The 16,069-nt window shown below is 56.7% G+C and overlaps 65 non-coding genes and 1 pseudogene across 65 annotated transcripts; all 66 read left to right on the top strand.

Moving 5' to 3' along the window:
- The first annotated feature begins 35 nt into the window (after positions 1 to 35).
- Positions 36 to 154, top strand: LOC140766281 (5S ribosomal RNA). The gene has a single exon (XR_012105328.1). It is a non-coding gene; the product is annotated as a 5S ribosomal RNA (ribosomal RNA).
- Positions 155 to 272: 118 nt separating this feature from the next.
- LOC140766280 (5S ribosomal RNA) lies at positions 273 to 391 on the top strand. The gene has a single exon (XR_012105327.1). It is a non-coding gene; the product is annotated as a 5S ribosomal RNA (ribosomal RNA).
- Positions 392 to 509: 118 nt separating this feature from the next.
- On the top strand, positions 510 to 628 carry LOC140766279 (5S ribosomal RNA). The gene has a single exon (XR_012105325.1). It is a non-coding gene; the product is annotated as a 5S ribosomal RNA (ribosomal RNA).
- Positions 629 to 746: 118 nt separating this feature from the next.
- On the top strand, positions 747 to 865 carry LOC140766278 (5S ribosomal RNA). Its single transcript, XR_012105324.1, has one exon. It is a non-coding gene; the product is annotated as a 5S ribosomal RNA (ribosomal RNA).
- Positions 866 to 983: 118 nt separating this feature from the next.
- On the top strand, positions 984 to 1,102 carry LOC140766277 (5S ribosomal RNA). The gene has a single exon (XR_012105323.1). It is a non-coding gene; the product is annotated as a 5S ribosomal RNA (ribosomal RNA).
- A 118-nt stretch (positions 1,103 to 1,220) lies between these two features.
- LOC140766276 (5S ribosomal RNA) lies at positions 1,221 to 1,339 on the top strand. The gene has a single exon (XR_012105322.1). It is a non-coding gene; the product is annotated as a 5S ribosomal RNA (ribosomal RNA).
- A 118-nt stretch (positions 1,340 to 1,457) lies between these two features.
- LOC140766275 (5S ribosomal RNA) lies at positions 1,458 to 1,576 on the top strand. The gene has a single exon (XR_012105321.1). It is a non-coding gene; the product is annotated as a 5S ribosomal RNA (ribosomal RNA).
- Positions 1,577 to 1,694: 118 nt separating this feature from the next.
- LOC140766274 (5S ribosomal RNA) lies at positions 1,695 to 1,813 on the top strand. Its single transcript, XR_012105320.1, has one exon. It is a non-coding gene; the product is annotated as a 5S ribosomal RNA (ribosomal RNA).
- A 118-nt stretch (positions 1,814 to 1,931) lies between these two features.
- On the top strand, positions 1,932 to 2,050 carry LOC140766273 (5S ribosomal RNA). Its single transcript, XR_012105319.1, has one exon. It is a non-coding gene; the product is annotated as a 5S ribosomal RNA (ribosomal RNA).
- Positions 2,051 to 2,168: 118 nt separating this feature from the next.
- On the top strand, positions 2,169 to 2,287 carry LOC140766272 (5S ribosomal RNA). The gene has a single exon (XR_012105318.1). It is a non-coding gene; the product is annotated as a 5S ribosomal RNA (ribosomal RNA).
- A 118-nt stretch (positions 2,288 to 2,405) lies between these two features.
- On the top strand, positions 2,406 to 2,524 carry LOC140766270 (5S ribosomal RNA). Its single transcript, XR_012105316.1, has one exon. It is a non-coding gene; the product is annotated as a 5S ribosomal RNA (ribosomal RNA).
- A 225-nt stretch (positions 2,525 to 2,749) lies between these two features.
- Positions 2,750 to 2,868, top strand: LOC140766269 (5S ribosomal RNA). Its single transcript, XR_012105315.1, has one exon. It is a non-coding gene; the product is annotated as a 5S ribosomal RNA (ribosomal RNA).
- A 118-nt stretch (positions 2,869 to 2,986) lies between these two features.
- LOC140766268 (5S ribosomal RNA) lies at positions 2,987 to 3,105 on the top strand. Its single transcript, XR_012105314.1, has one exon. It is a non-coding gene; the product is annotated as a 5S ribosomal RNA (ribosomal RNA).
- Positions 3,106 to 3,223: 118 nt separating this feature from the next.
- Positions 3,224 to 3,342, top strand: LOC140766267 (5S ribosomal RNA). The gene has a single exon (XR_012105313.1). It is a non-coding gene; the product is annotated as a 5S ribosomal RNA (ribosomal RNA).
- A 118-nt stretch (positions 3,343 to 3,460) lies between these two features.
- LOC140766349 (5S ribosomal RNA) lies at positions 3,461 to 3,578 on the top strand (annotated as a pseudogene).
- Positions 3,579 to 3,663: 85 nt separating this feature from the next.
- Positions 3,664 to 3,782, top strand: LOC140766266 (5S ribosomal RNA). Its single transcript, XR_012105312.1, has one exon. It is a non-coding gene; the product is annotated as a 5S ribosomal RNA (ribosomal RNA).
- Positions 3,783 to 3,900: 118 nt separating this feature from the next.
- Positions 3,901 to 4,019, top strand: LOC140766406 (5S ribosomal RNA). Its single transcript, XR_012105444.1, has one exon. It is a non-coding gene; the product is annotated as a 5S ribosomal RNA (ribosomal RNA).
- A 181-nt stretch (positions 4,020 to 4,200) lies between these two features.
- On the top strand, positions 4,201 to 4,319 carry LOC140766405 (5S ribosomal RNA). The gene has a single exon (XR_012105443.1). It is a non-coding gene; the product is annotated as a 5S ribosomal RNA (ribosomal RNA).
- Positions 4,320 to 4,437: 118 nt separating this feature from the next.
- LOC140766404 (5S ribosomal RNA) lies at positions 4,438 to 4,556 on the top strand. The gene has a single exon (XR_012105442.1). It is a non-coding gene; the product is annotated as a 5S ribosomal RNA (ribosomal RNA).
- Positions 4,557 to 4,674: 118 nt separating this feature from the next.
- LOC140766403 (5S ribosomal RNA) lies at positions 4,675 to 4,793 on the top strand. Its single transcript, XR_012105441.1, has one exon. It is a non-coding gene; the product is annotated as a 5S ribosomal RNA (ribosomal RNA).
- Positions 4,794 to 4,911: 118 nt separating this feature from the next.
- LOC140766402 (5S ribosomal RNA) lies at positions 4,912 to 5,030 on the top strand. Its single transcript, XR_012105440.1, has one exon. It is a non-coding gene; the product is annotated as a 5S ribosomal RNA (ribosomal RNA).
- A 118-nt stretch (positions 5,031 to 5,148) lies between these two features.
- Positions 5,149 to 5,267, top strand: LOC140766400 (5S ribosomal RNA). The gene has a single exon (XR_012105437.1). It is a non-coding gene; the product is annotated as a 5S ribosomal RNA (ribosomal RNA).
- Positions 5,268 to 5,385: 118 nt separating this feature from the next.
- LOC140766399 (5S ribosomal RNA) lies at positions 5,386 to 5,504 on the top strand. Its single transcript, XR_012105436.1, has one exon. It is a non-coding gene; the product is annotated as a 5S ribosomal RNA (ribosomal RNA).
- A 118-nt stretch (positions 5,505 to 5,622) lies between these two features.
- Positions 5,623 to 5,741, top strand: LOC140766398 (5S ribosomal RNA). The gene has a single exon (XR_012105435.1). It is a non-coding gene; the product is annotated as a 5S ribosomal RNA (ribosomal RNA).
- Positions 5,742 to 5,859: 118 nt separating this feature from the next.
- LOC140766397 (5S ribosomal RNA) lies at positions 5,860 to 5,978 on the top strand. The gene has a single exon (XR_012105434.1). It is a non-coding gene; the product is annotated as a 5S ribosomal RNA (ribosomal RNA).
- Positions 5,979 to 6,096: 118 nt separating this feature from the next.
- LOC140766395 (5S ribosomal RNA) lies at positions 6,097 to 6,215 on the top strand. Its single transcript, XR_012105433.1, has one exon. It is a non-coding gene; the product is annotated as a 5S ribosomal RNA (ribosomal RNA).
- A 118-nt stretch (positions 6,216 to 6,333) lies between these two features.
- Positions 6,334 to 6,452, top strand: LOC140766394 (5S ribosomal RNA). The gene has a single exon (XR_012105432.1). It is a non-coding gene; the product is annotated as a 5S ribosomal RNA (ribosomal RNA).
- A 118-nt stretch (positions 6,453 to 6,570) lies between these two features.
- Positions 6,571 to 6,689, top strand: LOC140766393 (5S ribosomal RNA). Its single transcript, XR_012105431.1, has one exon. It is a non-coding gene; the product is annotated as a 5S ribosomal RNA (ribosomal RNA).
- A 118-nt stretch (positions 6,690 to 6,807) lies between these two features.
- Positions 6,808 to 6,926, top strand: LOC140766392 (5S ribosomal RNA). Its single transcript, XR_012105430.1, has one exon. It is a non-coding gene; the product is annotated as a 5S ribosomal RNA (ribosomal RNA).
- Positions 6,927 to 7,044: 118 nt separating this feature from the next.
- LOC140766391 (5S ribosomal RNA) lies at positions 7,045 to 7,163 on the top strand. The gene has a single exon (XR_012105429.1). It is a non-coding gene; the product is annotated as a 5S ribosomal RNA (ribosomal RNA).
- Positions 7,164 to 7,281: 118 nt separating this feature from the next.
- LOC140766389 (5S ribosomal RNA) lies at positions 7,282 to 7,400 on the top strand. The gene has a single exon (XR_012105428.1). It is a non-coding gene; the product is annotated as a 5S ribosomal RNA (ribosomal RNA).
- Positions 7,401 to 7,518: 118 nt separating this feature from the next.
- Positions 7,519 to 7,637, top strand: LOC140766387 (5S ribosomal RNA). The gene has a single exon (XR_012105426.1). It is a non-coding gene; the product is annotated as a 5S ribosomal RNA (ribosomal RNA).
- Positions 7,638 to 7,755: 118 nt separating this feature from the next.
- LOC140766386 (5S ribosomal RNA) lies at positions 7,756 to 7,874 on the top strand. Its single transcript, XR_012105425.1, has one exon. It is a non-coding gene; the product is annotated as a 5S ribosomal RNA (ribosomal RNA).
- Positions 7,875 to 7,992: 118 nt separating this feature from the next.
- On the top strand, positions 7,993 to 8,111 carry LOC140766385 (5S ribosomal RNA). The gene has a single exon (XR_012105424.1). It is a non-coding gene; the product is annotated as a 5S ribosomal RNA (ribosomal RNA).
- A 118-nt stretch (positions 8,112 to 8,229) lies between these two features.
- LOC140766384 (5S ribosomal RNA) lies at positions 8,230 to 8,348 on the top strand. The gene has a single exon (XR_012105423.1). It is a non-coding gene; the product is annotated as a 5S ribosomal RNA (ribosomal RNA).
- A 118-nt stretch (positions 8,349 to 8,466) lies between these two features.
- On the top strand, positions 8,467 to 8,585 carry LOC140766383 (5S ribosomal RNA). The gene has a single exon (XR_012105422.1). It is a non-coding gene; the product is annotated as a 5S ribosomal RNA (ribosomal RNA).
- A 118-nt stretch (positions 8,586 to 8,703) lies between these two features.
- On the top strand, positions 8,704 to 8,822 carry LOC140766382 (5S ribosomal RNA). Its single transcript, XR_012105421.1, has one exon. It is a non-coding gene; the product is annotated as a 5S ribosomal RNA (ribosomal RNA).
- Positions 8,823 to 8,940: 118 nt separating this feature from the next.
- On the top strand, positions 8,941 to 9,059 carry LOC140766381 (5S ribosomal RNA). The gene has a single exon (XR_012105420.1). It is a non-coding gene; the product is annotated as a 5S ribosomal RNA (ribosomal RNA).
- Positions 9,060 to 9,177: 118 nt separating this feature from the next.
- Positions 9,178 to 9,296, top strand: LOC140766380 (5S ribosomal RNA). Its single transcript, XR_012105419.1, has one exon. It is a non-coding gene; the product is annotated as a 5S ribosomal RNA (ribosomal RNA).
- A 118-nt stretch (positions 9,297 to 9,414) lies between these two features.
- On the top strand, positions 9,415 to 9,533 carry LOC140766379 (5S ribosomal RNA). The gene has a single exon (XR_012105418.1). It is a non-coding gene; the product is annotated as a 5S ribosomal RNA (ribosomal RNA).
- Positions 9,534 to 9,651: 118 nt separating this feature from the next.
- LOC140766378 (5S ribosomal RNA) lies at positions 9,652 to 9,770 on the top strand. The gene has a single exon (XR_012105417.1). It is a non-coding gene; the product is annotated as a 5S ribosomal RNA (ribosomal RNA).
- Positions 9,771 to 9,888: 118 nt separating this feature from the next.
- On the top strand, positions 9,889 to 10,007 carry LOC140766376 (5S ribosomal RNA). Its single transcript, XR_012105415.1, has one exon. It is a non-coding gene; the product is annotated as a 5S ribosomal RNA (ribosomal RNA).
- Positions 10,008 to 10,125: 118 nt separating this feature from the next.
- Positions 10,126 to 10,244, top strand: LOC140766375 (5S ribosomal RNA). The gene has a single exon (XR_012105414.1). It is a non-coding gene; the product is annotated as a 5S ribosomal RNA (ribosomal RNA).
- Positions 10,245 to 10,362: 118 nt separating this feature from the next.
- On the top strand, positions 10,363 to 10,481 carry LOC140766374 (5S ribosomal RNA). Its single transcript, XR_012105413.1, has one exon. It is a non-coding gene; the product is annotated as a 5S ribosomal RNA (ribosomal RNA).
- A 118-nt stretch (positions 10,482 to 10,599) lies between these two features.
- On the top strand, positions 10,600 to 10,718 carry LOC140766373 (5S ribosomal RNA). The gene has a single exon (XR_012105412.1). It is a non-coding gene; the product is annotated as a 5S ribosomal RNA (ribosomal RNA).
- A 118-nt stretch (positions 10,719 to 10,836) lies between these two features.
- On the top strand, positions 10,837 to 10,955 carry LOC140766372 (5S ribosomal RNA). The gene has a single exon (XR_012105411.1). It is a non-coding gene; the product is annotated as a 5S ribosomal RNA (ribosomal RNA).
- A 118-nt stretch (positions 10,956 to 11,073) lies between these two features.
- On the top strand, positions 11,074 to 11,192 carry LOC140766371 (5S ribosomal RNA). The gene has a single exon (XR_012105410.1). It is a non-coding gene; the product is annotated as a 5S ribosomal RNA (ribosomal RNA).
- A 118-nt stretch (positions 11,193 to 11,310) lies between these two features.
- LOC140766370 (5S ribosomal RNA) lies at positions 11,311 to 11,429 on the top strand. The gene has a single exon (XR_012105409.1). It is a non-coding gene; the product is annotated as a 5S ribosomal RNA (ribosomal RNA).
- A 118-nt stretch (positions 11,430 to 11,547) lies between these two features.
- LOC140766369 (5S ribosomal RNA) lies at positions 11,548 to 11,666 on the top strand. Its single transcript, XR_012105408.1, has one exon. It is a non-coding gene; the product is annotated as a 5S ribosomal RNA (ribosomal RNA).
- A 118-nt stretch (positions 11,667 to 11,784) lies between these two features.
- Positions 11,785 to 11,903, top strand: LOC140766368 (5S ribosomal RNA). Its single transcript, XR_012105407.1, has one exon. It is a non-coding gene; the product is annotated as a 5S ribosomal RNA (ribosomal RNA).
- A 118-nt stretch (positions 11,904 to 12,021) lies between these two features.
- LOC140766367 (5S ribosomal RNA) lies at positions 12,022 to 12,140 on the top strand. The gene has a single exon (XR_012105406.1). It is a non-coding gene; the product is annotated as a 5S ribosomal RNA (ribosomal RNA).
- A 118-nt stretch (positions 12,141 to 12,258) lies between these two features.
- Positions 12,259 to 12,377, top strand: LOC140766365 (5S ribosomal RNA). Its single transcript, XR_012105404.1, has one exon. It is a non-coding gene; the product is annotated as a 5S ribosomal RNA (ribosomal RNA).
- A 118-nt stretch (positions 12,378 to 12,495) lies between these two features.
- LOC140766360 (5S ribosomal RNA) lies at positions 12,496 to 12,614 on the top strand. Its single transcript, XR_012105399.1, has one exon. It is a non-coding gene; the product is annotated as a 5S ribosomal RNA (ribosomal RNA).
- Positions 12,615 to 12,732: 118 nt separating this feature from the next.
- Positions 12,733 to 12,851, top strand: LOC140766351 (5S ribosomal RNA). Its single transcript, XR_012105391.1, has one exon. It is a non-coding gene; the product is annotated as a 5S ribosomal RNA (ribosomal RNA).
- A 118-nt stretch (positions 12,852 to 12,969) lies between these two features.
- Positions 12,970 to 13,088, top strand: LOC140766340 (5S ribosomal RNA). The gene has a single exon (XR_012105384.1). It is a non-coding gene; the product is annotated as a 5S ribosomal RNA (ribosomal RNA).
- Positions 13,089 to 13,206: 118 nt separating this feature from the next.
- Positions 13,207 to 13,325, top strand: LOC140766328 (5S ribosomal RNA). Its single transcript, XR_012105373.1, has one exon. It is a non-coding gene; the product is annotated as a 5S ribosomal RNA (ribosomal RNA).
- Positions 13,326 to 13,443: 118 nt separating this feature from the next.
- LOC140766316 (5S ribosomal RNA) lies at positions 13,444 to 13,562 on the top strand. The gene has a single exon (XR_012105362.1). It is a non-coding gene; the product is annotated as a 5S ribosomal RNA (ribosomal RNA).
- Positions 13,563 to 13,680: 118 nt separating this feature from the next.
- LOC140766304 (5S ribosomal RNA) lies at positions 13,681 to 13,799 on the top strand. Its single transcript, XR_012105351.1, has one exon. It is a non-coding gene; the product is annotated as a 5S ribosomal RNA (ribosomal RNA).
- Positions 13,800 to 13,917: 118 nt separating this feature from the next.
- Positions 13,918 to 14,036, top strand: LOC140766293 (5S ribosomal RNA). Its single transcript, XR_012105340.1, has one exon. It is a non-coding gene; the product is annotated as a 5S ribosomal RNA (ribosomal RNA).
- A 118-nt stretch (positions 14,037 to 14,154) lies between these two features.
- Positions 14,155 to 14,273, top strand: LOC140766282 (5S ribosomal RNA). Its single transcript, XR_012105329.1, has one exon. It is a non-coding gene; the product is annotated as a 5S ribosomal RNA (ribosomal RNA).
- A 118-nt stretch (positions 14,274 to 14,391) lies between these two features.
- LOC140766271 (5S ribosomal RNA) lies at positions 14,392 to 14,510 on the top strand. Its single transcript, XR_012105317.1, has one exon. It is a non-coding gene; the product is annotated as a 5S ribosomal RNA (ribosomal RNA).
- Positions 14,511 to 14,628: 118 nt separating this feature from the next.
- On the top strand, positions 14,629 to 14,747 carry LOC140766401 (5S ribosomal RNA). Its single transcript, XR_012105439.1, has one exon. It is a non-coding gene; the product is annotated as a 5S ribosomal RNA (ribosomal RNA).
- Positions 14,748 to 14,865: 118 nt separating this feature from the next.
- Positions 14,866 to 14,984, top strand: LOC140766388 (5S ribosomal RNA). Its single transcript, XR_012105427.1, has one exon. It is a non-coding gene; the product is annotated as a 5S ribosomal RNA (ribosomal RNA).
- A 118-nt stretch (positions 14,985 to 15,102) lies between these two features.
- Positions 15,103 to 15,221, top strand: LOC140766377 (5S ribosomal RNA). The gene has a single exon (XR_012105416.1). It is a non-coding gene; the product is annotated as a 5S ribosomal RNA (ribosomal RNA).
- A 118-nt stretch (positions 15,222 to 15,339) lies between these two features.
- LOC140766366 (5S ribosomal RNA) lies at positions 15,340 to 15,458 on the top strand. Its single transcript, XR_012105405.1, has one exon. It is a non-coding gene; the product is annotated as a 5S ribosomal RNA (ribosomal RNA).
- A 118-nt stretch (positions 15,459 to 15,576) lies between these two features.
- Positions 15,577 to 15,695, top strand: LOC140766265 (5S ribosomal RNA). Its single transcript, XR_012105311.1, has one exon. It is a non-coding gene; the product is annotated as a 5S ribosomal RNA (ribosomal RNA).
- Positions 15,696 to 16,069: the final 374 nt, after the last annotated feature.

Below are 16,069 nucleotides of genomic sequence, written 5' to 3'. Positions count from 1 at the left end.
CTCCTCTTAAATGCGTTTAGCGGTGTCAATCCTTCGGGTGCGATCATACTAGCACTAATGCACCGGATCCCATCAGAACTCCGCAGTTAAGCGTGCTTGGGCGAGAGTAGTACTAGGATGGGTGACCCCCTGGGAAGTCCTCGTGTTGCACCCCCACTCTTTTTGCCTCTTCCGGTCATCTCACCCGTGCGCGGCGTGCCGGAGATGCCAAAGTCCCCGTCGCCGAGCTAACTCCTTCTCCTCTTAAATGCGTTTAGCGGTGTCAATCCTTCGGGTGCGATCATACTAGCACTAATGCACCGGATCCCATCAGAACTCCGCAGTTAAGCGTGCTTGGGCGAGAGTAGTACTAGGATGGGTGACCCCCTGGGAAGTCCTCGTGTTGCACCCCCACTCTTTTTGCCTCTTCCGGTCATCTCACCCGTGCGCGGCGTGCCGGAGATGCCAAAGTCCCCGTCGCCGAGCTAACTCCTTCTCCTCTTAAATGCGTTTAGCGGTGTCAATCCTTCGGGTGCGATCATACTAGCACTAATGCACCGGATCCCATCAGAACTCCGCAGTTAAGCGTGCTTGGGCGAGAGTAGTACTAGGATGGGTGACCCCCTGGGAAGTCCTCGTGTTGCACCCCCACTCTTTTTGCCTCTTCCGGTCATCTCACCCGTGCGCGGCGTGCCGGAGATGCCAAAGTCCCCGTCGCCGAGCTAACTCCTTCTCCTCTTAAATGCGTTTAGCGGTGTCAATCCTTCGGGTGCGATCATACTAGCACTAATGCACCGGATCCCATCAGAACTCCGCAGTTAAGCGTGCTTGGGCGAGAGTAGTACTAGGATGGGTGACCCCCTGGGAAGTCCTCGTGTTGCACCCCCACTCTTTTTGCCTCTTCCGGTCATCTCACCCGTGCGCGGCGTGCCGGAGATGCCAAAGTCCCCGTCGCCGAGCTAACTCCTTCTCCTCTTAAATGCGTTTAGCGGTGTCAATCCTTCGGGTGCGATCATACTAGCACTAATGCACCGGATCCCATCAGAACTCCGCAGTTAAGCGTGCTTGGGCGAGAGTAGTACTAGGATGGGTGACCCCCTGGGAAGTCCTCGTGTTGCACCCCCACTCTTTTTGCCTCTTCCGGTCATCTCACCCGTGCGCGGCGTGCCGGAGATGCCAAAGTCCCCGTCGCCGAGCTAACTCCTTCTCCTCTTAAATGCGTTTAGCGGTGTCAATCCTTCGGGTGCGATCATACTAGCACTAATGCACCGGATCCCATCAGAACTCCGCAGTTAAGCGTGCTTGGGCGAGAGTAGTACTAGGATGGGTGACCCCCTGGGAAGTCCTCGTGTTGCACCCCCACTCTTTTTGCCTCTTCCGGTCATCTCACCCGTGCGCGGCGTGCCGGAGATGCCAAAGTCCCCGTCGCCGAGCTAACTCCTTCTCCTCTTAAATGCGTTTAGCGGTGTCAATCCTTCGGGTGCGATCATACTAGCACTAATGCACCGGATCCCATCAGAACTCCGCAGTTAAGCGTGCTTGGGCGAGAGTAGTACTAGGATGGGTGACCCCCTGGGAAGTCCTCGTGTTGCACCCCCACTCTTTTTGCCTCTTCCGGTCATCTCACCCGTGCGCGGCGTGCCGGAGATGCCAAAGTCCCCGTCGCCGAGCTAACTCCTTCTCCTCTTAAATGCGTTTAGCGGTGTCAATCCTTCGGGTGCGATCATACTAGCACTAATGCACCGGATCCCATCAGAACTCCGCAGTTAAGCGTGCTTGGGCGAGAGTAGTACTAGGATGGGTGACCCCCTGGGAAGTCCTCGTGTTGCACCCCCACTCTTTTTGCCTCTTCCGGTCATCTCACCCGTGCGCGGCGTGCCGGAGATGCCAAAGTCCCCGTCGCCGAGCTAACTCCTTCTCCTCTTAAATGCGTTTAGCGGTGTCAATCCTTCGGGTGCGATCATACTAGCACTAATGCACCGGATCCCATCAGAACTCCGCAGTTAAGCGTGCTTGGGCGAGAGTAGTACTAGGATGGGTGACCCCCTGGGAAGTCCTCGTGTTGCACCCCCACTCTTTTTGCCTCTTCCGGTCATCTCACCCGTGCGCGGCGTGCCGGAGATGCCAAAGTCCCCGTCGCCGAGCTAACTCCTTCTCCTCTTAAATGCGTTTAGCGGTGTCAATCCTTCGGGTGCGATCATACTAGCACTAATGCACCGGATCCCATCAGAACTCCGCAGTTAAGCGTGCTTGGGCGAGAGTAGTACTAGGATGGGTGACCCCCTGGGAAGTCCTCGTGTTGCACCCCCACTCTTTTTGCCTCTTCCGGTCATCTCACCCGTGCGCGGCGTGCCGGAGATGCCAAAGTCCCCGTCGCCGAGCTAACTCCTTCTCCTCTTAAATGCGTTTAGCGGTGTCAATCCTTCGGGTGCGATCATACTAGCACTAATGCACCGGATCCCATCAGAACTCCGCAGTTAAGCGTGCTTGGGCGAGAGTAGTACTAGGATGGGTGACCCCCTGGGAAGTCCTCGTGTTGCACCCCCACTCTTTTTGCCTCTTCCGGTCATCTCACCCGTGCGCGGCGTGCCGGAGATGCCAAAGTCCCCGTCGCCGAGCTAACTCCTTCTCCTCTTAAATGCGTTTAGCGGTGTCAATCCTTCGGGTGCGATCATACTAGCACTAATGCACCGGATCCCATCAGAACTCCGCAGTTAAGCGTGCTTGGGCGAGAGTAGTACTAGGATGGGTGACCCCCTGTCAATCCTTCGGGTGCGATCATACTAGCACTAATGCACCGGATCCCATCAGAACTCCGCAGTTAAGCGTGCTTGGGCGAGAGTAGTACTAGGATGGGTGACCCCCTGGGAAGTCCTCGTGTTGCACCCCCACTCTTTTTGCCTCTTCCGGTCATCTCACCCGTGCGCGGCGTGCCGGAGATGCCAAAGTCCCCGTCGCCGAGCTAACTCCTTCTCCTCTTAAATGCGTTTAGCGGTGTCAATCCTTCGGGTGCGATCATACTAGCACTAATGCACCGGATCCCATCAGAACTCCGCAGTTAAGCGTGCTTGGGCGAGAGTAGTACTAGGATGGGTGACCCCCTGGGAAGTCCTCGTGTTGCACCCCCACTCTTTTTGCCTCTTCCGGTCATCTCACCCGTGCGCGGCGTGCCGGAGATGCCAAAGTCCCCGTCGCCGAGCTAACTCCTTCTCCTCTTAAATGCGTTTAGCGGTGTCAATCCTTCGGGTGCGATCATACTAGCACTAATGCACCGGATCCCATCAGAACTCCGCAGTTAAGCGTGCTTGGGCGAGAGTAGTACTAGGATGGGTGACCCCCTGGGAAGTCCTCGTGTTGCACCCCCACTCTTTTTGCCTCTTCCGGTCATCTCACCCGTGCGCGGCGTGCCGGAGATGCCAAAGTCCCCGTCGCCGAGCTAACTCCTTCTCCTCTTAAATGCGTTTAGCGGTGTCAATCCTTCGGGTGCGATCATACTAGCACTAATGCACCGGATCCCATCAGAACTCCGCAGTTAAGCGTGCTTGGGCGAGAGTAGTACTAGGATGGGTGACCCCTGCCTCTTCCGGTCATCTCACCCGTGCGCGGCGTGCCGGAGATGCCAAAGTCCCCGTCGCCGAGCTAACTCCTTCTCCTCTTAAATGCGTTTAGCGGTGTCAATCCTTCGGGTGCGATCATACTAGCACTAATGCACCGGATCCCATCAGAACTCCGCAGTTAAGCGTGCTTGGGCGAGAGTAGTACTAGGATGGGTGACCCCCTGGGAAGTCCTCGTGTTGCACCCCCACTCTTTTTGCCTCTTCCGGTCATCTCACCCGTGCGCGGCGTGCCGGAGATGCCAAAGTCCCCGTCGCCGAGCTAACTCCTTCTCCTCTTAAATGCGTTTAGCGGTGTCAATCCTTCGGGTGCGATCATACTAGCACTAATGCACCGGATCCCATCAGAACTCCGCAGTTAAGCGTGCTTGGGCGAGAGTAGTACTAGGATGGGTGACCCCCTGGGAAGTCCTCGTGTTGCACCCCCACTCTTTTTGCCTCTTCCGGTCATCTCACCCGTGCGCGTGGGAAGTCCTCGTGTTGCACCCCCACTCTTTTTGCCTCTTCCGGTCATCTCACCCGTGCGCGGCGTGCCGGAGATGCCAAAGTCCCCGTCGCCGAGCTAACTCCTTCTCCTCTTAAATGCGTTTAGCGGTGTCAATCCTTCGGGTGCGATCATACTAGCACTAATGCACCGGATCCCATCAGAACTCCGCAGTTAAGCGTGCTTGGGCGAGAGTAGTACTAGGATGGGTGACCCCCTGGGAAGTCCTCGTGTTGCACCCCCACTCTTTTTGCCTCTTCCGGTCATCTCACCCGTGCGCGGCGTGCCGGAGATGCCAAAGTCCCCGTCGCCGAGCTAACTCCTTCTCCTCTTAAATGCGTTTAGCGGTGTCAATCCTTCGGGTGCGATCATACTAGCACTAATGCACCGGATCCCATCAGAACTCCGCAGTTAAGCGTGCTTGGGCGAGAGTAGTACTAGGATGGGTGACCCCCTGGGAAGTCCTCGTGTTGCACCCCCACTCTTTTTGCCTCTTCCGGTCATCTCACCCGTGCGCGGCGTGCCGGAGATGCCAAAGTCCCCGTCGCCGAGCTAACTCCTTCTCCTCTTAAATGCGTTTAGCGGTGTCAATCCTTCGGGTGCGATCATACTAGCACTAATGCACCGGATCCCATCAGAACTCCGCAGTTAAGCGTGCTTGGGCGAGAGTAGTACTAGGATGGGTGACCCCCTGGGAAGTCCTCGTGTTGCACCCCCACTCTTTTTGCCTCTTCCGGTCATCTCACCCGTGCGCGGCGTGCCGGAGATGCCAAAGTCCCCGTCGCCGAGCTAACTCCTTCTCCTCTTAAATGCGTTTAGCGGTGTCAATCCTTCGGGTGCGATCATACTAGCACTAATGCACCGGATCCCATCAGAACTCCGCAGTTAAGCGTGCTTGGGCGAGAGTAGTACTAGGATGGGTGACCCCCTGGGAAGTCCTCGTGTTGCACCCCCACTCTTTTTGCCTCTTCCGGTCATCTCACCCGTGCGCGGCGTGCCGGAGATGCCAAAGTCCCCGTCGCCGAGCTAACTCCTTCTCCTCTTAAATGCGTTTAGCGGTGTCAATCCTTCGGGTGCGATCATACTAGCACTAATGCACCGGATCCCATCAGAACTCCGCAGTTAAGCGTGCTTGGGCGAGAGTAGTACTAGGATGGGTGACCCCCTGGGAAGTCCTCGTGTTGCACCCCCACTCTTTTTGCCTCTTCCGGTCATCTCACCCGTGCGCGGCGTGCCGGAGATGCCAAAGTCCCCGTCGCCGAGCTAACTCCTTCTCCTCTTAAATGCGTTTAGCGGTGTCAATCCTTCGGGTGCGATCATACTAGCACTAATGCACCGGATCCCATCAGAACTCCGCAGTTAAGCGTGCTTGGGCGAGAGTAGTACTAGGATGGGTGACCCCCTGGGAAGTCCTCGTGTTGCACCCCCACTCTTTTTGCCTCTTCCGGTCATCTCACCCGTGCGCGGCGTGCCGGAGATGCCAAAGTCCCCGTCGCCGAGCTAACTCCTTCTCCTCTTAAATGCGTTTAGCGGTGTCAATCCTTCGGGTGCGATCATACTAGCACTAATGCACCGGATCCCATCAGAACTCCGCAGTTAAGCGTGCTTGGGCGAGAGTAGTACTAGGATGGGTGACCCCCTGGGAAGTCCTCGTGTTGCACCCCCACTCTTTTTGCCTCTTCCGGTCATCTCACCCGTGCGCGGCGTGCCGGAGATGCCAAAGTCCCCGTCGCCGAGCTAACTCCTTCTCCTCTTAAATGCGTTTAGCGGTGTCAATCCTTCGGGTGCGATCATACTAGCACTAATGCACCGGATCCCATCAGAACTCCGCAGTTAAGCGTGCTTGGGCGAGAGTAGTACTAGGATGGGTGACCCCCTGGGAAGTCCTCGTGTTGCACCCCCACTCTTTTTGCCTCTTCCGGTCATCTCACCCGTGCGCGGCGTGCCGGAGATGCCAAAGTCCCCGTCGCCGAGCTAACTCCTTCTCCTCTTAAATGCGTTTAGCGGTGTCAATCCTTCGGGTGCGATCATACTAGCACTAATGCACCGGATCCCATCAGAACTCCGCAGTTAAGCGTGCTTGGGCGAGAGTAGTACTAGGATGGGTGACCCCCTGGGAAGTCCTCGTGTTGCACCCCCACTCTTTTTGCCTCTTCCGGTCATCTCACCCGTGCGCGGCGTGCCGGAGATGCCAAAGTCCCCGTCGCCGAGCTAACTCCTTCTCCTCTTAAATGCGTTTAGCGGTGTCAATCCTTCGGGTGCGATCATACTAGCACTAATGCACCGGATCCCATCAGAACTCCGCAGTTAAGCGTGCTTGGGCGAGAGTAGTACTAGGATGGGTGACCCCCTGGGAAGTCCTCGTGTTGCACCCCCACTCTTTTTGCCTCTTCCGGTCATCTCACCCGTGCGCGGCGTGCCGGAGATGCCAAAGTCCCCGTCGCCGAGCTAACTCCTTCTCCTCTTAAATGCGTTTAGCGGTGTCAATCCTTCGGGTGCGATCATACTAGCACTAATGCACCGGATCCCATCAGAACTCCGCAGTTAAGCGTGCTTGGGCGAGAGTAGTACTAGGATGGGTGACCCCCTGGGAAGTCCTCGTGTTGCACCCCCACTCTTTTTGCCTCTTCCGGTCATCTCACCCGTGCGCGGCGTGCCGGAGATGCCAAAGTCCCCGTCGCCGAGCTAACTCCTTCTCCTCTTAAATGCGTTTAGCGGTGTCAATCCTTCGGGTGCGATCATACTAGCACTAATGCACCGGATCCCATCAGAACTCCGCAGTTAAGCGTGCTTGGGCGAGAGTAGTACTAGGATGGGTGACCCCCTGGGAAGTCCTCGTGTTGCACCCCCACTCTTTTTGCCTCTTCCGGTCATCTCACCCGTGCGCGGCGTGCCGGAGATGCCAAAGTCCCCGTCGCCGAGCTAACTCCTTCTCCTCTTAAATGCGTTTAGCGGTGTCAATCCTTCGGGTGCGATCATACTAGCACTAATGCACCGGATCCCATCAGAACTCCGCAGTTAAGCGTGCTTGGGCGAGAGTAGTACTAGGATGGGTGACCCCCTGGGAAGTCCTCGTGTTGCACCCCCACTCTTTTTGCCTCTTCCGGTCATCTCACCCGTGCGCGGCGTGCCGGAGATGCCAAAGTCCCCGTCGCCGAGCTAACTCCTTCTCCTCTTAAATGCGTTTAGCGGTGTCAATCCTTCGGGTGCGATCATACTAGCACTAATGCACCGGATCCCATCAGAACTCCGCAGTTAAGCGTGCTTGGGCGAGAGTAGTACTAGGATGGGTGACCCCCTGGGAAGTCCTCGTGTTGCACCCCCACTCTTTTTGCCTCTTCCGGTCATCTCACCCGTGCGCGGCGTGCCGGAGATGCCAAAGTCCCCGTCGCCGAGCTAACTCCTTCTCCTCTTAAATGCGTTTAGCGGTGTCAATCCTTCGGGTGCGATCATACTAGCACTAATGCACCGGATCCCATCAGAACTCCGCAGTTAAGCGTGCTTGGGCGAGAGTAGTACTAGGATGGGTGACCCCCTGGGAAGTCCTCGTGTTGCACCCCCACTCTTTTTGCCTCTTCCGGTCATCTCACCCGTGCGCGGCGTGCCGGAGATGCCAAAGTCCCCGTCGCCGAGCTAACTCCTTCTCCTCTTAAATGCGTTTAGCGGTGTCAATCCTTCGGGTGCGATCATACTAGCACTAATGCACCGGATCCCATCAGAACTCCGCAGTTAAGCGTGCTTGGGCGAGAGTAGTACTAGGATGGGTGACCCCCTGGGAAGTCCTCGTGTTGCACCCCCACTCTTTTTGCCTCTTCCGGTCATCTCACCCGTGCGCGGCGTGCCGGAGATGCCAAAGTCCCCGTCGCCGAGCTAACTCCTTCTCCTCTTAAATGCGTTTAGCGGTGTCAATCCTTCGGGTGCGATCATACTAGCACTAATGCACCGGATCCCATCAGAACTCCGCAGTTAAGCGTGCTTGGGCGAGAGTAGTACTAGGATGGGTGACCCCCTGGGAAGTCCTCGTGTTGCACCCCCACTCTTTTTGCCTCTTCCGGTCATCTCACCCGTGCGCGGCGTGCCGGAGATGCCAAAGTCCCCGTCGCCGAGCTAACTCCTTCTCCTCTTAAATGCGTTTAGCGGTGTCAATCCTTCGGGTGCGATCATACTAGCACTAATGCACCGGATCCCATCAGAACTCCGCAGTTAAGCGTGCTTGGGCGAGAGTAGTACTAGGATGGGTGACCCCCTGGGAAGTCCTCGTGTTGCACCCCCACTCTTTTTGCCTCTTCCGGTCATCTCACCCGTGCGCGGCGTGCCGGAGATGCCAAAGTCCCCGTCGCCGAGCTAACTCCTTCTCCTCTTAAATGCGTTTAGCGGTGTCAATCCTTCGGGTGCGATCATACTAGCACTAATGCACCGGATCCCATCAGAACTCCGCAGTTAAGCGTGCTTGGGCGAGAGTAGTACTAGGATGGGTGACCCCCTGGGAAGTCCTCGTGTTGCACCCCCACTCTTTTTGCCTCTTCCGGTCATCTCACCCGTGCGCGGCGTGCCGGAGATGCCAAAGTCCCCGTCGCCGAGCTAACTCCTTCTCCTCTTAAATGCGTTTAGCGGTGTCAATCCTTCGGGTGCGATCATACTAGCACTAATGCACCGGATCCCATCAGAACTCCGCAGTTAAGCGTGCTTGGGCGAGAGTAGTACTAGGATGGGTGACCCCCTGGGAAGTCCTCGTGTTGCACCCCCACTCTTTTTGCCTCTTCCGGTCATCTCACCCGTGCGCGGCGTGCCGGAGATGCCAAAGTCCCCGTCGCCGAGCTAACTCCTTCTCCTCTTAAATGCGTTTAGCGGTGTCAATCCTTCGGGTGCGATCATACTAGCACTAATGCACCGGATCCCATCAGAACTCCGCAGTTAAGCGTGCTTGGGCGAGAGTAGTACTAGGATGGGTGACCCCCTGGGAAGTCCTCGTGTTGCACCCCCACTCTTTTTGCCTCTTCCGGTCATCTCACCCGTGCGCGGCGTGCCGGAGATGCCAAAGTCCCCGTCGCCGAGCTAACTCCTTCTCCTCTTAAATGCGTTTAGCGGTGTCAATCCTTCGGGTGCGATCATACTAGCACTAATGCACCGGATCCCATCAGAACTCCGCAGTTAAGCGTGCTTGGGCGAGAGTAGTACTAGGATGGGTGACCCCCTGGGAAGTCCTCGTGTTGCACCCCCACTCTTTTTGCCTCTTCCGGTCATCTCACCCGTGCGCGGCGTGCCGGAGATGCCAAAGTCCCCGTCGCCGAGCTAACTCCTTCTCCTCTTAAATGCGTTTAGCGGTGTCAATCCTTCGGGTGCGATCATACTAGCACTAATGCACCGGATCCCATCAGAACTCCGCAGTTAAGCGTGCTTGGGCGAGAGTAGTACTAGGATGGGTGACCCCCTGGGAAGTCCTCGTGTTGCACCCCCACTCTTTTTGCCTCTTCCGGTCATCTCACCCGTGCGCGGCGTGCCGGAGATGCCAAAGTCCCCGTCGCCGAGCTAACTCCTTCTCCTCTTAAATGCGTTTAGCGGTGTCAATCCTTCGGGTGCGATCATACTAGCACTAATGCACCGGATCCCATCAGAACTCCGCAGTTAAGCGTGCTTGGGCGAGAGTAGTACTAGGATGGGTGACCCCCTGGGAAGTCCTCGTGTTGCACCCCCACTCTTTTTGCCTCTTCCGGTCATCTCACCCGTGCGCGGCGTGCCGGAGATGCCAAAGTCCCCGTCGCCGAGCTAACTCCTTCTCCTCTTAAATGCGTTTAGCGGTGTCAATCCTTCGGGTGCGATCATACTAGCACTAATGCACCGGATCCCATCAGAACTCCGCAGTTAAGCGTGCTTGGGCGAGAGTAGTACTAGGATGGGTGACCCCCTGGGAAGTCCTCGTGTTGCACCCCCACTCTTTTTGCCTCTTCCGGTCATCTCACCCGTGCGCGGCGTGCCGGAGATGCCAAAGTCCCCGTCGCCGAGCTAACTCCTTCTCCTCTTAAATGCGTTTAGCGGTGTCAATCCTTCGGGTGCGATCATACTAGCACTAATGCACCGGATCCCATCAGAACTCCGCAGTTAAGCGTGCTTGGGCGAGAGTAGTACTAGGATGGGTGACCCCCTGGGAAGTCCTCGTGTTGCACCCCCACTCTTTTTGCCTCTTCCGGTCATCTCACCCGTGCGCGGCGTGCCGGAGATGCCAAAGTCCCCGTCGCCGAGCTAACTCCTTCTCCTCTTAAATGCGTTTAGCGGTGTCAATCCTTCGGGTGCGATCATACTAGCACTAATGCACCGGATCCCATCAGAACTCCGCAGTTAAGCGTGCTTGGGCGAGAGTAGTACTAGGATGGGTGACCCCCTGGGAAGTCCTCGTGTTGCACCCCCACTCTTTTTGCCTCTTCCGGTCATCTCACCCGTGCGCGGCGTGCCGGAGATGCCAAAGTCCCCGTCGCCGAGCTAACTCCTTCTCCTCTTAAATGCGTTTAGCGGTGTCAATCCTTCGGGTGCGATCATACTAGCACTAATGCACCGGATCCCATCAGAACTCCGCAGTTAAGCGTGCTTGGGCGAGAGTAGTACTAGGATGGGTGACCCCCTGGGAAGTCCTCGTGTTGCACCCCCACTCTTTTTGCCTCTTCCGGTCATCTCACCCGTGCGCGGCGTGCCGGAGATGCCAAAGTCCCCGTCGCCGAGCTAACTCCTTCTCCTCTTAAATGCGTTTAGCGGTGTCAATCCTTCGGGTGCGATCATACTAGCACTAATGCACCGGATCCCATCAGAACTCCGCAGTTAAGCGTGCTTGGGCGAGAGTAGTACTAGGATGGGTGACCCCCTGGGAAGTCCTCGTGTTGCACCCCCACTCTTTTTGCCTCTTCCGGTCATCTCACCCGTGCGCGGCGTGCCGGAGATGCCAAAGTCCCCGTCGCCGAGCTAACTCCTTCTCCTCTTAAATGCGTTTAGCGGTGTCAATCCTTCGGGTGCGATCATACTAGCACTAATGCACCGGATCCCATCAGAACTCCGCAGTTAAGCGTGCTTGGGCGAGAGTAGTACTAGGATGGGTGACCCCCTGGGAAGTCCTCGTGTTGCACCCCCACTCTTTTTGCCTCTTCCGGTCATCTCACCCGTGCGCGGCGTGCCGGAGATGCCAAAGTCCCCGTCGCCGAGCTAACTCCTTCTCCTCTTAAATGCGTTTAGCGGTGTCAATCCTTCGGGTGCGATCATACTAGCACTAATGCACCGGATCCCATCAGAACTCCGCAGTTAAGCGTGCTTGGGCGAGAGTAGTACTAGGATGGGTGACCCCCTGGGAAGTCCTCGTGTTGCACCCCCACTCTTTTTGCCTCTTCCGGTCATCTCACCCGTGCGCGGCGTGCCGGAGATGCCAAAGTCCCCGTCGCCGAGCTAACTCCTTCTCCTCTTAAATGCGTTTAGCGGTGTCAATCCTTCGGGTGCGATCATACTAGCACTAATGCACCGGATCCCATCAGAACTCCGCAGTTAAGCGTGCTTGGGCGAGAGTAGTACTAGGATGGGTGACCCCCTGGGAAGTCCTCGTGTTGCACCCCCACTCTTTTTGCCTCTTCCGGTCATCTCACCCGTGCGCGGCGTGCCGGAGATGCCAAAGTCCCCGTCGCCGAGCTAACTCCTTCTCCTCTTAAATGCGTTTAGCGGTGTCAATCCTTCGGGTGCGATCATACTAGCACTAATGCACCGGATCCCATCAGAACTCCGCAGTTAAGCGTGCTTGGGCGAGAGTAGTACTAGGATGGGTGACCCCCTGGGAAGTCCTCGTGTTGCACCCCCACTCTTTTTGCCTCTTCCGGTCATCTCACCCGTGCGCGGCGTGCCGGAGATGCCAAAGTCCCCGTCGCCGAGCTAACTCCTTCTCCTCTTAAATGCGTTTAGCGGTGTCAATCCTTCGGGTGCGATCATACTAGCACTAATGCACCGGATCCCATCAGAACTCCGCAGTTAAGCGTGCTTGGGCGAGAGTAGTACTAGGATGGGTGACCCCCTGGGAAGTCCTCGTGTTGCACCCCCACTCTTTTTGCCTCTTCCGGTCATCTCACCCGTGCGCGGCGTGCCGGAGATGCCAAAGTCCCCGTCGCCGAGCTAACTCCTTCTCCTCTTAAATGCGTTTAGCGGTGTCAATCCTTCGGGTGCGATCATACTAGCACTAATGCACCGGATCCCATCAGAACTCCGCAGTTAAGCGTGCTTGGGCGAGAGTAGTACTAGGATGGGTGACCCCCTGGGAAGTCCTCGTGTTGCACCCCCACTCTTTTTGCCTCTTCCGGTCATCTCACCCGTGCGCGGCGTGCCGGAGATGCCAAAGTCCCCGTCGCCGAGCTAACTCCTTCTCCTCTTAAATGCGTTTAGCGGTGTCAATCCTTCGGGTGCGATCATACTAGCACTAATGCACCGGATCCCATCAGAACTCCGCAGTTAAGCGTGCTTGGGCGAGAGTAGTACTAGGATGGGTGACCCCCTGGGAAGTCCTCGTGTTGCACCCCCACTCTTTTTGCCTCTTCCGGTCATCTCACCCGTGCGCGGCGTGCCGGAGATGCCAAAGTCCCCGTCGCCGAGCTAACTCCTTCTCCTCTTAAATGCGTTTAGCGGTGTCAATCCTTCGGGTGCGATCATACTAGCACTAATGCACCGGATCCCATCAGAACTCCGCAGTTAAGCGTGCTTGGGCGAGAGTAGTACTAGGATGGGTGACCCCCTGGGAAGTCCTCGTGTTGCACCCCCACTCTTTTTGCCTCTTCCGGTCATCTCACCCGTGCGCGGCGTGCCGGAGATGCCAAAGTCCCCGTCGCCGAGCTAACTCCTTCTCCTCTTAAATGCGTTTAGCGGTGTCAATCCTTCGGGTGCGATCATACTAGCACTAATGCACCGGATCCCATCAGAACTCCGCAGTTAAGCGTGCTTGGGCGAGAGTAGTACTAGGATGGGTGACCCCCTGGGAAGTCCTCGTGTTGCACCCCCACTCTTTTTGCCTCTTCCGGTCATCTCACCCGTGCGCGGCGTGCCGGAGATGCCAAAGTCCCCGTCGCCGAGCTAACTCCTTCTCCTCTTAAATGCGTTTAGCGGTGTCAATCCTTCGGGTGCGATCATACTAGCACTAATGCACCGGATCCCATCAGAACTCCGCAGTTAAGCGTGCTTGGGCGAGAGTAGTACTAGGATGGGTGACCCCCTGGGAAGTCCTCGTGTTGCACCCCCACTCTTTTTGCCTCTTCCGGTCATCTCACCCGTGCGCGGCGTGCCGGAGATGCCAAAGTCCCCGTCGCCGAGCTAACTCCTTCTCCTCTTAAATGCGTTTAGCGGTGTCAATCCTTCGGGTGCGATCATACTAGCACTAATGCACCGGATCCCATCAGAACTCCGCAGTTAAGCGTGCTTGGGCGAGAGTAGTACTAGGATGGGTGACCCCCTGGGAAGTCCTCGTGTTGCACCCCCACTCTTTTTGCCTCTTCCGGTCATCTCACCCGTGCGCGGCGTGCCGGAGATGCCAAAGTCCCCGTCGCCGAGCTAACTCCTTCTCCTCTTAAATGCGTTTAGCGGTGTCAATCCTTCGGGTGCGATCATACTAGCACTAATGCACCGGATCCCATCAGAACTCCGCAGTTAAGCGTGCTTGGGCGAGAGTAGTACTAGGATGGGTGACCCCCTGGGAAGTCCTCGTGTTGCACCCCCACTCTTTTTGCCTCTTCCGGTCATCTCACCCGTGCGCGGCGTGCCGGAGATGCCAAAGTCCCCGTCGCCGAGCTAACTCCTTCTCCTCTTAAATGCGTTTAGCGGTGTCAATCCTTCGGGTGCGATCATACTAGCACTAATGCACCGGATCCCATCAGAACTCCGCAGTTAAGCGTGCTTGGGCGAGAGTAGTACTAGGATGGGTGACCCCCTGGGAAGTCCTCGTGTTGCACCCCCACTCTTTTTGCCTCTTCCGGTCATCTCACCCGTGCGCGGCGTGCCGGAGATGCCAAAGTCCCCGTCGCCGAGCTAACTCCTTCTCCTCTTAAATGCGTTTAGCGGTGTCAATCCTTCGGGTGCGATCATACTAGCACTAATGCACCGGATCCCATCAGAACTCCGCAGTTAAGCGTGCTTGGGCGAGAGTAGTACTAGGATGGGTGACCCCCTGGGAAGTCCTCGTGTTGCACCCCCACTCTTTTTGCCTCTTCCGGTCATCTCACCCGTGCGCGGCGTGCCGGAGATGCCAAAGTCCCCGTCGCCGAGCTAACTCCTTCTCCTCTTAAATGCGTTTAGCGGTGTCAATCCTTCGGGTGCGATCATACTAGCACTAATGCACCGGATCCCATCAGAACTCCGCAGTTAAGCGTGCTTGGGCGAGAGTAGTACTAGGATGGGTGACCCCCTGGGAAGTCCTCGTGTTGCACCCCCACTCTTTTTGCCTCTTCCGGTCATCTCACCCGTGCGCGGCGTGCCGGAGATGCCAAAGTCCCCGTCGCCGAGCTAACTCCTTCTCCTCTTAAATGCGTTTAGCGGTGTCAATCCTTCGGGTGCGATCATACTAGCACTAATGCACCGGATCCCATCAGAACTCCGCAGTTAAGCGTGCTTGGGCGAGAGTAGTACTAGGATGGGTGACCCCCTGGGAAGTCCTCGTGTTGCACCCCCACTCTTTTTGCCTCTTCCGGTCATCTCACCCGTGCGCGGCGTGCCGGAGATGCCAAAGTCCCCGTCGCCGAGCTAACTCCTTCTCCTCTTAAATGCGTTTAGCGGTGTCAATCCTTCGGGTGCGATCATACTAGCACTAATGCACCGGATCCCATCAGAACTCCGCAGTTAAGCGTGCTTGGGCGAGAGTAGTACTAGGATGGGTGACCCCCTGGGAAGTCCTCGTGTTGCACCCCCACTCTTTTTGCCTCTTCCGGTCATCTCACCCGTGCGCGGCGTGCCGGAGATGCCAAAGTCCCCGTCGCCGAGCTAACTCCTTCTCCTCTTAAATGCGTTTAGCGGTGTCAATCCTTCGGGTGCGATCATACTAGCACTAATGCACCGGATCCCATCAGAACTCCGCAGTTAAGCGTGCTTGGGCGAGAGTAGTACTAGGATGGGTGACCCCCTGGGAAGTCCTCGTGTTGCACCCCCACTCTTTTTGCCTCTTCCGGTCATCTCACCCGTGCGCGGCGTGCCGGAGATGCCAAAGTCCCCGTCGCCGAGCTAACTCCTTCTCCTCTTAAATGCGTTTAGCGGTGTCAATCCTTCGGGTGCGATCATACTAGCACTAATGCACCGGATCCCATCAGAACTCCGCAGTTAAGCGTGCTTGGGCGAGAGTAGTACTAGGATGGGTGACCCCCTGGGAAGTCCTCGTGTTGCACCCCCACTCTTTTTGCCTCTTCCGGTCATCTCACCCGTGCGCGGCGTGCCGGAGATGCCAAAGTCCCCGTCGCCGAGCTAACTCCTTCTCCTCTTAAATGCGTTTAGCGGTGTCAATCCTTCGGGTGCGATCATACTAGCACTAATGCACCGGATCCCATCAGAACTCCGCAGTTAAGCGTGCTTGGGCGAGAGTAGTACTAGGATGGGTGACCCCCTGGGAAGTCCTCGTGTTGCACCCCCACTCTTTTTGCCTCTTCCGGTCATCTCACCCGTGCGCGGCGTGCCGGAGATGCCAAAGTCCCCGTCGCCGAGCTAACTCCTTCTCCTCTTAAATGCGTTTAGCGGTGTCACCTGTGTGCTGTGTGCCGGAGATGTAAAATGCGGACTTTTGGTGACCCTTGGGAAGTCTTTGTGTTGCACCCCACTCCCCGTCGCCGAGGTAACTCTTATTGAGCCTCATTCTCCTGTTAAATGTGTTCACCGGATCTTATCAGTACTCCGCAGTTAAGTGAGAATGATATAGACATAAATATAGTAAAAAAGTTTGTAACGTCATAACTTTTTGCTCGGTTATCAGTTTTAGTCATAAAATATGTTGTTTTGAAGATATGAA

This window comes from Typha angustifolia, chromosome 8 (genome assembly GCF_048772165.1).
Source record: "Typha angustifolia cultivar Huaian chromosome 8, ASM4877216v1, whole genome shotgun sequence".
Classification (NCBI taxonomy): Eukaryota; Viridiplantae; Streptophyta; class Magnoliopsida; order Poales; family Typhaceae; genus Typha; species Typha angustifolia.
The sequence above is the reverse complement of the archived record's forward strand: the minus strand, read 5'-3'. Positions and strand labels throughout refer to the sequence as shown.